Raw genomic sequence first — 12,460 nt, forward strand, 5'->3', positions numbered from 1 at the left:
TCCTCGCTCTGGCATCCTGTTGAGGATGCTTTTAGAAGGAGTTGCTGAAGAGGGGGAAAAAAAACAGCCAGAGTGAGCTAATGCTACCTTGGAAACTGTTTGTTAGCAAGCTTGTTAGTCCGGTTGCTAGTGGGAATCACAATTTATTCATGATTTAGTTTCGACTTCTGTCTCTTAATTGTCTAAAAAACAAGGCTTTTATGTGAACCGGCCTATTTTCCGACACAGGAGGTTAAATGAAACAGAATAAACCACTGATAGCTCCCTCCATCGTGGACTCACTTTCTGTTCCAGCAAAAATCAGCACTGACGAGATGGTCAGCGACACACATTTGTGAGAGTTCATTGAGTGACAAGCCTGGAGGCACGAGGTTTCTGGACTCAAGAACGCAGACTCACACAGCAGTGAGATTTTCAAAATAAGAATAATTTATTAACAGAAATCGCTCAGGATGTAATACAACCTAATATGGCAAGATAATCAAAGTACAACAAAAAGCGCTAAGGATAATAATGACTGGAAAATAACAAACTAACTATGGCACAAAAGACTATGAGAAAAGTAACAAACAAAAGGCTAAAAGCAAAAACTAGGCACTAAGGCTGAATAACAAAGTATAAACAAAAGACGCTAGGCAAGACTATTTGCTAAGGCAAGGAAACAAGGTACAAACAAAAGGCGCAAGGCAAGACTAATCGCTAAGGCAAAGTTCAAACAAAAGACATAACTCTATACTACAGACAAGACTTACAAGGTAATCAGGAGACAAGGATCATGAAAGCTAGATAGCAAGGCAAGTTCAAGACAAGGCACGAGACAATCTGGCACAGGACAAAGGGAGACACAAGGTAACAACGAACAGGTGGAGATAATTAGGGCGGGGTAGACAATCAGACAGGCGGGAAACACACCGGGAAGTCAAGGGCCTGAAACGAGAGGAGAGTTAGGTTTCACAATAAAACAGGAAGTGCAAGACAAGACATGACGCTCGTGAACAAAACACATTAACAAATCTGATGAGACATAACATTGAGTTTTATTTGCCCCTGCAAGGGAATCCACTGATCACAGCGATGCTGCTGAAATGCATCAATTTCACTGCAAAATATCAGCGTTTTAAATGCTGGTGTGACGAGGCCTTTGCGCTTCATCTCCTCTCTGTTATTTTGGCTCCGCATCCTAAAGTGCTGCTTACAATAATTGAACATTTTCTGTTCTGTAATCAGCACCATGTCTGAGAGCGTGGAAGAAGGTTGCAGAAGCACAAGCTGGAGACATGAGAGAACAGATAACAGCTGCTAAAACGTCTTCTGAGACCTTAGAAGACTTTATAAAAGATAATGTGTTGCCGAATAGAGTTAAGTCCCCTGGTTGCGAACAAGTACCACCTGCAAGTGCATATGGTTTACCAGCATTAAAAACAGACGAAGAAGAAATCGTGGGTGCAGCAGCCTCAGTCTGTCAGACACACGCCGCTGTATCACCAAGCCACTGCCTTCCTATTTTAAACCTCTCGTGGAGAATGAACTGCCATGATAGGATATATATTGCTGCCCCCGCTGTTGTCAGTTTGGCTGGATGTCTAGCCATGTTATCTATTACCTCCTATAAATTCCAATTATCTCTCTCCTCAGATAAAATCACACACGCACATATGCCCACGTGTCAACATCGTAATGCGCACACACACACACATACACACACACAAAGCAGGAGGCACCAAAAATTCAGCGATAGCAAGAAAATAATCCCGTCCTTGAATCTAATCTCTCCCACCTCAACTGTAGACAAACTCCACTCCAGTGTAATTAAAGCTGATTTAGCATGATTTACACGCTATGGGCAAGATAAAATAAACATGATTAGGTTAGACAAATACTGAGGTCAATATTTTTGAAGGCTTGGAAATTAATAATACATTTCGAATGATAAACACTTGCACCGCGGGCTCAAAGCCTGGAATGCTAAACAGTTGGGTTGCTGTGCCAAGCGAGGATTTGGGGCCCCCTGCTGTTATCGACTCAACCTCTTTGCTAATTGCTGGAATATGTCTCTTAAGGCTCTTGTTATCCCCAGAAAAAGGGGTATGATGTGTTTTGAATTTGCAATATCAATTGTTTTCAGCACTTTTACTGTCATTGTCAACTGTAACCCACCATTACTCTTTTCTTTTAAAAGCAATCCGCTGCATTTGTTCTGAATGCATGCAGACATCACAGCCTTAAGTACTAATTTTGTACTTTTACCCCTGCACCTTTAAACAAGACGACAGGAAATAGATGTAAGATGGAAGCCAGATGCATGCTCCAGAACTTGGGGTAATGATGCAAAATGTGTTCTGCAATTTCTGCAATCTGCAAGATCTGGGACACGCTGTGTTTACAGTGATTTCCACCTGAGACGGACTGGAACCTGAGAGAGAAAGAAAATAATGTCCTGCTCATTGTGAGCTGCTTATCGCAAGCACTCAGCAGTGTCATCCTCTAAAATTAGCTTGTGCTGGCTGAGCACTATCTGGTGAAGATAAAATAAGGAGGAGGGTGGGGAGGGGGTGGATCAGTTATGCTGCATTATTAATCTTGAGATGTGGAGGGAAAGAAGGAGGGAAAAAAAGAGGGAAGGGTGGAGAGAATTGAGTCGAGAGAGGGGGACGCAGTGTGAGGAGAGGACAAGATAACTTCCCTTTGAACTCCTTTTACAAGCCGAAGCTCCTGGAGAAAAAGAAGAAAAACATTTAGCTAAATGAAGTTGCCACTCGTACCTGGCGCAGCTGCAGATTTAGGTGGGTGGAGAGTCCGCCACTCGCTTGAGGTAAAGAAAAGTGGAGGAGACGACTGTCCCTTCGAGGCCGGCGGGAAATCACTGCAGCCAGGGACACGCCGGTGCTCTCTCTCAGACACAATCACACACACCAGCAGAAACATGACTGCCTCTTTTTCACTTTCTGCCCGAAGACAGATTTTGGATGGCCCCATTTCACCCAATCCCACCCCTTTCTCGGGTCGCTGCTACATTGCAGCTCTATATCTATTCTTGAGGTCAAAATTCAATTACATCACAATATAAATGCGTCAGTTCAGTATAGTGTTTATTCTGTGATAAGCCACAGCCATGAAAAGTTAATGTGTGGTTGTATTATACCTTGACTAATAGCTTGGGGTCTGAGGATCAACTTAACTGTTTTTTTCTCTCTTTGTAACGGAGTACCTGTTATATAAGGCATTTATATCATTTGATATTTTGGTCATTCAGTAAATAGCTACTTATCCAGAGCAGCCATACAGGAAGTGGCTTCAAATGAGGCTGACTCAACGTTCAACTAAGAGCATATAACCACGCACAGTCAATTAGCGATGCGCATGCATTTGTCTTCCCACTGAAAAGCATTTGCTGTGCAGCCGGGGCAAAATAAGCCATGTGGGCTTGGTGCAGAAGATGTGCCAAACAGGGAGAATTTATTTTTAAAAAAACACTTACATCATATGGATCATATGTACCATAAGAGGTGAGGTGTGACGCTCGCGAGTCAAAATGACATTTTCCACAGAGAGCCACGTATGGAAATATCATCAGAGGAAACAAGGGAGTCCATCAGTCCCCATCCACAATTTATGAATTCATGCATCTGGGCAGGTCAGGAAAAAAAAAAAAAAATGCCAGCGTGGCACTTCATCCACCAGTGATGAGAATTCGACCATGATCCAGCGGGGTGGTTCAGGACAGGAGAGGGTTTTCAAGATAAAGCCGCTATAAAAAATGAATGACTATTTGCAACAAACACAGTGGCTCCTGAATCATTCATGGGTCATGTAATGGAAAAGTATGAAGGAACGGATGACAGAGGAAACCCTTCAACCTGAGAAACTTCCGTGCAACAACAAGGGACAGATGTCATTGAATCCCAGCAAGGCCTCTGACCAACATGTTTTTTTCTATTGGGTGTTGTGTGTATATATAGTACATTGGTAGGCGGGACTAGAGGGAGAGATTCAGCCATGTATCCAACAACAATGTCAACACTGAACCTACTGAACTTGTTGTCAGCCACCATAAGACACCTTCATTAAGAGCACAAGCTAAAGGTTTAAAACATCAACGCTACGTCTGCAAATTACAGACCATGCTGTTTGAAACCGCCCTCCAGATAGTTCATGAAAGAAATGACTGGAGACATGCAGTGTGATGAAAAAACAATGATGTTCCTGGCCTCAGTGTAATTAGATAGTGCTTTTGTGTTTACATTTAATGCATGTGTGGTTTATGCTGTCACTCCTCAAGGTCCTGGTCTATGGTTTCTATGCTGGAGCTTCACGTTTGGAGGATTCGCAGGGATTAGTCACTTAAATCCAAAAGGTGACTGCTCTGATTACTACATTGCTGTAATATTTGCGTTTTCCTCTGTCAATTTAGAATTTTCCACGCGTATAATTTTCAGAATCAGCATCGGCTTTATTGGGCAAATGTGCGTGCACATGCAATGAATCTGACTCCGGTTTAAACAATGCTCCCAATGTACTTGCATAGGAGAAAGAAAAAAGGACATACACAAGACAAAAGGAAAAAACAAGCATACAAAATACTGAACAATAAGTTAAAATGTGCAAAATATAAAGTAAAAACATTATATACATAATTATATGTATATATATATATAAATATTAAATAGATCAATTATACTTATATATAAATAATGCTTATAATTTAGCCTCTCCCTAATAATCCATTATAATGTCTATTTATCATGTTGCACATGTTACATATTTTTTATATTATCTCTTGATTTTATTCCTGGTCTGATCATTTGTTCGCACCTATTTCCCGAAAGCTATTAAAATGATATGAAAACAGTGAAGCAGAGGTAATGTGGTCATTACATAGATAACTTTCTGCTTCTAACTTTCTTCCAGGCAAGTCACTGAAATGGTTCAGTGCATAAACCTCAGCCGAAAAAGAAATTGCTTTCTTGTTCAGAAAGTGAAAGGATATAATTCAACTGACCAAAAGCCTAAATGCAATAGATTAGATCGCCATAAAGATCCCAGTCTCAAAGAGATGAACACCTCCCTGCCAACACCGAGGACACAGAAAAGCTAGAGATCTGTCTAAATCGCTCTCTCAATTATCATAGCAGAAATGCTACAGGAGGATTCAAGGTCCTTCGATGATAAAGATGTCAGAATAAGAATAGCTCAAGTCACTGAGAGCAGCAAATGTGAATTGAGTTTTATTCATGACGTTGGTGTGGTGGGAACATGCAGTAACCGACTATCAGAATCATCTCAGAACATAAAGGCAGATACTACTTCAAGTACAACATAGCCTCAGTCACGCTGCACAGGGCCACACATAAAGCGACGGCTGCTGCTCCTCTGGGAACGTTTCATTGTTTGTGGTGTGATTTTCTTATTCCTGTACTCAGACGTGTGTCACGTGACATCGCGTTGAGCTTTTCCTCGCGTAGCCACAACAGCTCCCGTTGGGTTTCTGATAATCTCCGACTGTGTGTTGTGTTTTTGAGCAAATATAGCGGTTTTCACCTCCTGCCACGTTCTTAAATCTACCATCAGATGTTGCCAAAGCGAGGGATTCCCAAATCACAACCAGAATCAGAATACTTTATTGATCCCCGAGGGGAAATTGGGTCATTCACAGTTGCTCTCATCGTAGAACAGTAATAAAACAGAAAAAGGAAATAAGAAATAATTGAGAGAACATGTAAAAATATGAAAGAAATATGCAAAACTATGTACACTGTACAACAATATGAACTAACTATAAATAATAAATATGTAAACATGTAACTATGTACATTATGCTCCAATAAATAGCAACCATCTATATAGCAATATATCTGTAATACATCATGTAATAAGAATAATTAGTGTACTAGAATACTACCACTGCTTATACAAATTCTATAATAACAATAGTAACGATACCACTAGTAATAAAACTAGTAAAGTAATATATACAGTATTGCAACTACTACTACTACTCCTACTACTAATGATAATATTAATAGTAATAATACTGTAGTGATAGTAGTAGTAGAATAATGCAATGCAAATATGCAGTATAAATAATATACATGTATGCTGTAGTGTTACACCTCTGAATTAGTGCACATGTTGATAATAATTCTGCATCTCGTGGCTTTAATAAACTTTAATAAAAAGCATAATGAGATTCAAAATGCTGCACAAACGCAGTAGTTTATTTTTAAGATGACTGCGTATCACTTATTATGATGCCATGAAGCAGCATCTGACAGCAGAGACATTATTTCAAATGTCTGGCTGAAAATCAGTTTAAGCTCTCTACATCATCAGGTTAATAGCCAGTTGCTGTTAATAAGTCTGTTATTAGTGTCCTAACATGTTGAAATGTTGAATGGCAGCATGGTAATATCCAGCTGGCGTTAAAAAAAAAAAGTTCATTTTGCTCGGCTCTTTAAAGACTCTACTCTCAGGTGTTTTCACTCGTCACGCTTGATTAGACCTCGTGCACTGAGCTTGATTGACATCTGCTTCATTTTCCTCTTTCCTGTTACTATCCAACTTTCATCGTTTATTCTTTTCGGTTTAGTTTTTAACGCAGAGGTTGACTGTTGAGTCTTACGGGCTAAGATGTATAAAGGCATAGCCCAATATTTTGGGCACAGTGGTTATTTGCTTTCTTGTCGAGAGTTAGATTGAAAACATCGACACCACTCTCATGCCTGTGCATTAATTATGCAGTTAGAGCTGGGAGATGATTGGCTTAGCTTAGCATAAATACTGGAAGCGAGGGGAAACAGCTAGCCTGATTCTGTCCAAAGTCAGAAAATAGGTCCAAGGCTCACTAATTAACATGTTTTGTCTGATTTTTTCAGTCCAAAGTGTACTAACAAGTTACAGTTTTTGTAATAATTCAACTTGGCATCACCACGAAGTTGCCAAGCATCCAGTGGAGACGGCAGGAAGTCACTGTGCAATAGTCAGAAACCACAAAAGCTGCTTCCCCCTGTTTTCAATCTTTATGCTAAGGTAAGCAAACCACCTCCTGGCTCCAGCTTCATGCCTAATGGACACATAAAAGCCGGATCGATCTTCTCATCTAACTCTCAGCAAGGAAATGAACAAGCACATTTCCCAAAATGTTGAACTATTCCTTTAAGATGTGGCCTTCGATCTGACTTTGTTTCCCTATAGTGGTAAGTTGTCTGTGCAATTTTCATCCGAGCAAAAGTTTGGCTTTCTGGTGCGAAGGAAGTATTACAGCCTACAAACGTGGCAGTAGAATTGTTGTCTTGCTGCTGCTTGCAATGACAGAAAGACAAAAATAGTGCAACCCATTTAGTGATGTAAGGCCACATAGTGACAGTGCTGCACTGTCACTGACTGTCTCACCACAGACAGATCACACAGCACATCTGGTTTTTCCCTGAGATGCAGTTTGATGTGAGATCAAATATAGGACGGTGATAACAGCGAATACAGCATCAAATACCAAGTTAACAATATAGGGCATCAGTCACTCTCTCTCAAGCGCATGCAGCACACAGACAGATATGGAGAGACCACACGCAAGCCTCTATTCAAGGTGAAGCTTTAATCTAAAGGATTTTGACATCTGCGACTGCAGAAGAAATGTATGCAATTATCTCATGTTAGACTTTGTTTATACCTCATTTCAAACACAAGGTGGATTTTACCTTTTAGCAGCAGAGGGAGAAAATCAATAGGTAGAATAACAATGCTGTTGTAGGTACTGCTTCCACGCCTTTATATTCACGGTCATCAATTCACGACAGCCTTTAGACCTCAACCTCAGCTTTTACTCGTCTGCTCCCTTATTTATTCGTAACAGCTGCAGCTATGGGGGCGAGAGCGTGTGACGTGTGTGTGTAGCATATGTGCCAGGAAGTGCTAAAGACATGAAGAAGAAGCTATTAGAAAATTAGAGAGGAGGGAGAAGAAAGAGAGAGGAGGTGGGAGAGAGAGGCATCGAGAGATCACAGAGGCAGCGAGGGATCACAGAGGCAGGTAAAGCGTCTCTTGAGGTGAGATTTTTCTGACAGACCCTGTCAGCACACCACGCGGCTACGAGCAGGAATGGAAAAACAGGACGAGTTTGGATGTCGAGGCTGGCTAGTGGTCTTCCTGCTCGCCAGCCTGCATAATGATGGGAAAAAGAGGAAATGTTCTTACTCCGAGCCGAAGATAAAAGGATTTGTAAGGGTATGTAAGTACAGAAGAGGAGTCGAGAGAGCGATCAATAATTAATTTACTTTCAACAGTCAAGGGCAATTAACACGCTTTTTTGCCCATTACCCGCCTAAAAGGGCCGACGCTGTGGCTCTAGCCCCTAATCTCGCTGACCATTGTCACAATCGAGGATTACACAGCTAGCAAATCGATGCACACACACACACACACACACACACACACACACACGCTCCTCTAAACACTGGAGACTTGGATTAGAGGCAGTTTTGTATAGTCACAAATGTCGAACATGCAGGATTTTGTTGCATTAACCTCCGTCCAGAAGAGCGGGACGGCTGAGCGAGTCGCCGTTTGTTTTGCAAACAATATCGGGCCTCTGCTATCCATCACGAAAATGCAATCGCGAAACTTTAATGGCATATCAATATCTGACGTGGCCTGAATATTTAGAGCAGAACGAAAAAGTCTCTGTGGCGCGGCCGCATGCATCCCACTGCAGACACACTTTCCAGGGCTCTTTGCATTTGTTACACTGGCAGCAGGGCGGGCTGGTGCCTGAGAGAGCTCTCGGTATAAAGAGGTTAGAGGTTTGTGCCCCTCAATTGTCAGAGTGTTCCAGAAGAATTCATCTTCATCTGCTTCATAAAATGATAATGGTCGACCGATGGATGTTTGATTCTGTTTCCTCTCCGCCTGTGTGTTGAACCACCACCCCCTCTGGCGAAAACGTCCACACACTCACCGCGTGTGCCTCGAATTAAGACACTTCATATATCAATTGTGTCCTAAATTCTAAAATATTCGCCCTGTGAGATCATCATCATAAGCTCTCGCAGCCTGTGAACGATTTTCTAGATAGAAATCTCCACTCCACTCACTCCACTGCGTTCATCAGCATTTCTCATATGGAATATGTTGCCAGGGAAACACCATTTACGCATGATGAGCTGACCTCAGAGTCAAGATCAAACTCTGCATAAGAAGCATATTCCAGCGGCTCATCCTGCTTCAGTATTACCTGATGTAAATGTGTCGCAGATTTTTTTTTTTTTTTTTTTCCCCATAAACTGGGTCAGAAAACCCAACTCGTCCAAGGAAGCAGGCTCAGAGATGGATGATACCCAAAGCTTTGGGGGATAGATTTAACATAGACCGGATTCTGGAGCTGTGACACCAGTGATTACTGCTGAACCGACAGGAGGCAAAGCTCATTTAACTAAGTAACTGCCAGGGGATCTTTTTCCTGCCCAAATTGAACATGTGTACGAAAACCGACGAAGGGGAATGAGTGCTTTTTTTTTTAAAACAACTTACTCACCATGTTACACACATTGCTGCCTCACCAGATGGGTCAGAGCAAAACGCTGCCAGGAGCAGGTAGGAGTTCACTGTCTTGCTCAAGGACAAATCAGCATGGATGGAAACATTGCTTGGAATATGGAAGCACCTCAGTTTATTTTTCCTGTATAATAAAGACCTGAGGATGCTTGTTTCCTCACTATTTTTGCATAGTCTCATTCCTTCCCTTAGAGACTAATCAGATTTTGTTACTGTTAATTACTGGCTGTTGTGGGGAGGGAGGCCTTGTTATTACTTGTGGCTCTTTTTCAGACAAACAAAAAGCAGTGCTATCACATTCCATTACACTCCATAATTCGTATGATACAGACAAAATGCAGAAGCAAGTTCAAAGCAGTTCTGGTCCAGTGGTATAAACAGAAATGTGAACTGCAAAGAAAATGACAGTAGATTTTGTGTATTTAAGATGACTCGTGGTGCTTTCAAAATACTTGAAATAATTAAGAAAGGATTTAGAGGCAGGCTCAATAGAGAAGCTCCTTATACTGTATGCTTTGTTTATGCTTTTCAGTCCATAAAGGCTTGGCCCTTTTGAACTGCTGACATTCTGAAGGCTGACTCGCAGTATTTTTCACTTTGCACTTCATTAGTATGTGATTTGTGTGTGTGTGTGTGTGTGTGTGTGTTGAGGGTTGTAGCATGATGTTGGTCTGCAGCCCGCTGATCATGATGCTGCTTTCTTGGCGAGCTCTCTGGACAAATGCATTTTTAAACCGATGCAACTGCCATGGCAAGCAGCAGCAGCAGCGCATAAGGAAAGAGCACTTGGGGAGCGCAGGCCAAGAGTCCACGCTTCTATGCAAATCTGCAAGTGCAACCACCGTTAAAGTCTGGATACATTTTAAATACTATTAGAATTATGTCAAAATATGGTTGTGCCAGCTAAATCTCATCATCTCAGCTTGGCTGCATTTACAGTATGCACTTCTAACTTGGAAATATTTCACATACTTAACATGTATTTATGAGAACCAGGAAACACTTAATTATCATGTGCATGTATTTTATTATCATGCAACCTTCAGATTCATTTTACATTTGGATGTTAGTTGCATGATATATGTGTATCTGCGTTCCCATAAGCAAACCTTAGCTTGACCACAACTGACTTATAGTAAACCCCTCATTGCGTGAACCCCAAGTTTCATGTAAATTGAGCCAGTAGTTTTTTTTTTGTAATAGTCTGAAGCGAAACATATCCCGCTCAGCGGAGGTAATCATGTTAAAAAAATAAAATGTTTGCTCATGTAAAATTTCAAATATACAGTTAAACCAACAGACAGAGGTGGGAATATAGATTCATTCATTAAGCTCAGCAACATTATAATGCATTGTATTCTAGCTCACGTTGGTTTTCTGTGCCCACACACTTAGTTTCTTTTTTTAGCAAATTTCCATGAACAACATTTCAACACGAATGGTCATTTCTGTTGCTGATAATTAAGTTAAGGTTAATTAATTGCAGCCTGGTGGTTTTTTTTGTCAGTGACAGCAGCACAGAAGCAGCCGTCCGCCTGGAGATTGCGTCACTTTAGTAGGGGACGACCGTCGAGGACAAGCTTACTGTACTCTCGCAGTGCAACTCAGTGAACTGTTAAATAAATTAGCTTACACTGGTTGTTCACTTCATTGAGCAATGTCATTTTGCAAGCACTGATACACATAGTCCTTTTTTTTTTTTTCTTTTTTGGTGCAGGGTTCAGGCGTCTTGCTAGCACAGCTGCCAGCGTCTGGATTACAGACATATCAGTGTTTGCCATTTTGCAGTCTGTCAGCTGTCACTCAATCAGTAAAATTACAAAATAAAGAAGTAATTCATTAACAAAAGGCGCTCAGGATAAATAACAACAGCACATACAACGTATGGCAACAAAGTACAAACAAAAGACGCTAAGGATAATTTAGAAGGTCAATTTCAAAACTCAAAAAGGGCTCAAATGGCAAGGATACAAAGTAACAAATGAATCAAATCTAGACTAGAAAAATACTTGTTAAACAATGATTTACTTACAAAAAAACACAAGGCAATAACAGGAAGACAAGGATCAAGGAATGCTGGATAAATCACAGCTTGGTACAAAGACATGGCACGAGACAATCTGGCACAGGACAAAGGGAGACACGGACTATATATACACGAGGTAACAATGAACAGGTGGAGACAATTAGGGCGGGGTAGACAATCAGACAGGCGGGAAACACACCGGGAAGTCAAGGGGCCTGAAACTAGAGGAGAGTTAGGTTTCACAATAAAACACGAAGTGTAAGACAAGACATTACGCTCGTGAACAAAAACACTTAACAGATCTGACGAGACATGACAAGAAGATTATTTGTGAACGAGTGACGAACGAACGAGTGAATCCCCTTTGAAATCTAAACTGCTGTGTCCTAGGTTTACATCTGTCTGTCCATCACATTCCATGGAAATCCAGTCTAACATTTTTTGTGATAAACTGCTGGACGTGCATAGCCTCCTTGGTAAACCTAGCAACAGTGATAAGTGCTGGAATGAACTGTGATCTTGGTGCTTACGCAATGATAATACTGACAGCAGCACCAGAAGCTGACCCTTGTTTGGGTTGTAAAACGTCTTCTGCATACCTGAACATGGCTCTGTTTGAAGCAATTATGAGTGTAAATATGAGCTGCACCCCTCAGTCCCACAGTGGACTGCTTTTAGCCCTGCAGCCCTCCCACTTCCAATGAGTCAAGTCAAAAGTTCAATTTATTTGCAAAGCATTTCCTATCAAACAAGTTTGTCACAAAGTGGTTTACAGAACAAAGCACATCAGCACAGGTTAAAACAGGACACAAACTCAGGGAGGAACAAGGGAATCACACGTTTCAGGCCAGGATCACATGTTTTTATACACTGTTTCAAATGATCTGT

This window comes from Chelmon rostratus, chromosome 9, assembly GCF_017976325.1.
Source record: "Chelmon rostratus isolate fCheRos1 chromosome 9, fCheRos1.pri, whole genome shotgun sequence".
Taxonomy (NCBI): domain Eukaryota; kingdom Metazoa; phylum Chordata; class Actinopteri; order Chaetodontiformes; family Chaetodontidae; genus Chelmon; species Chelmon rostratus.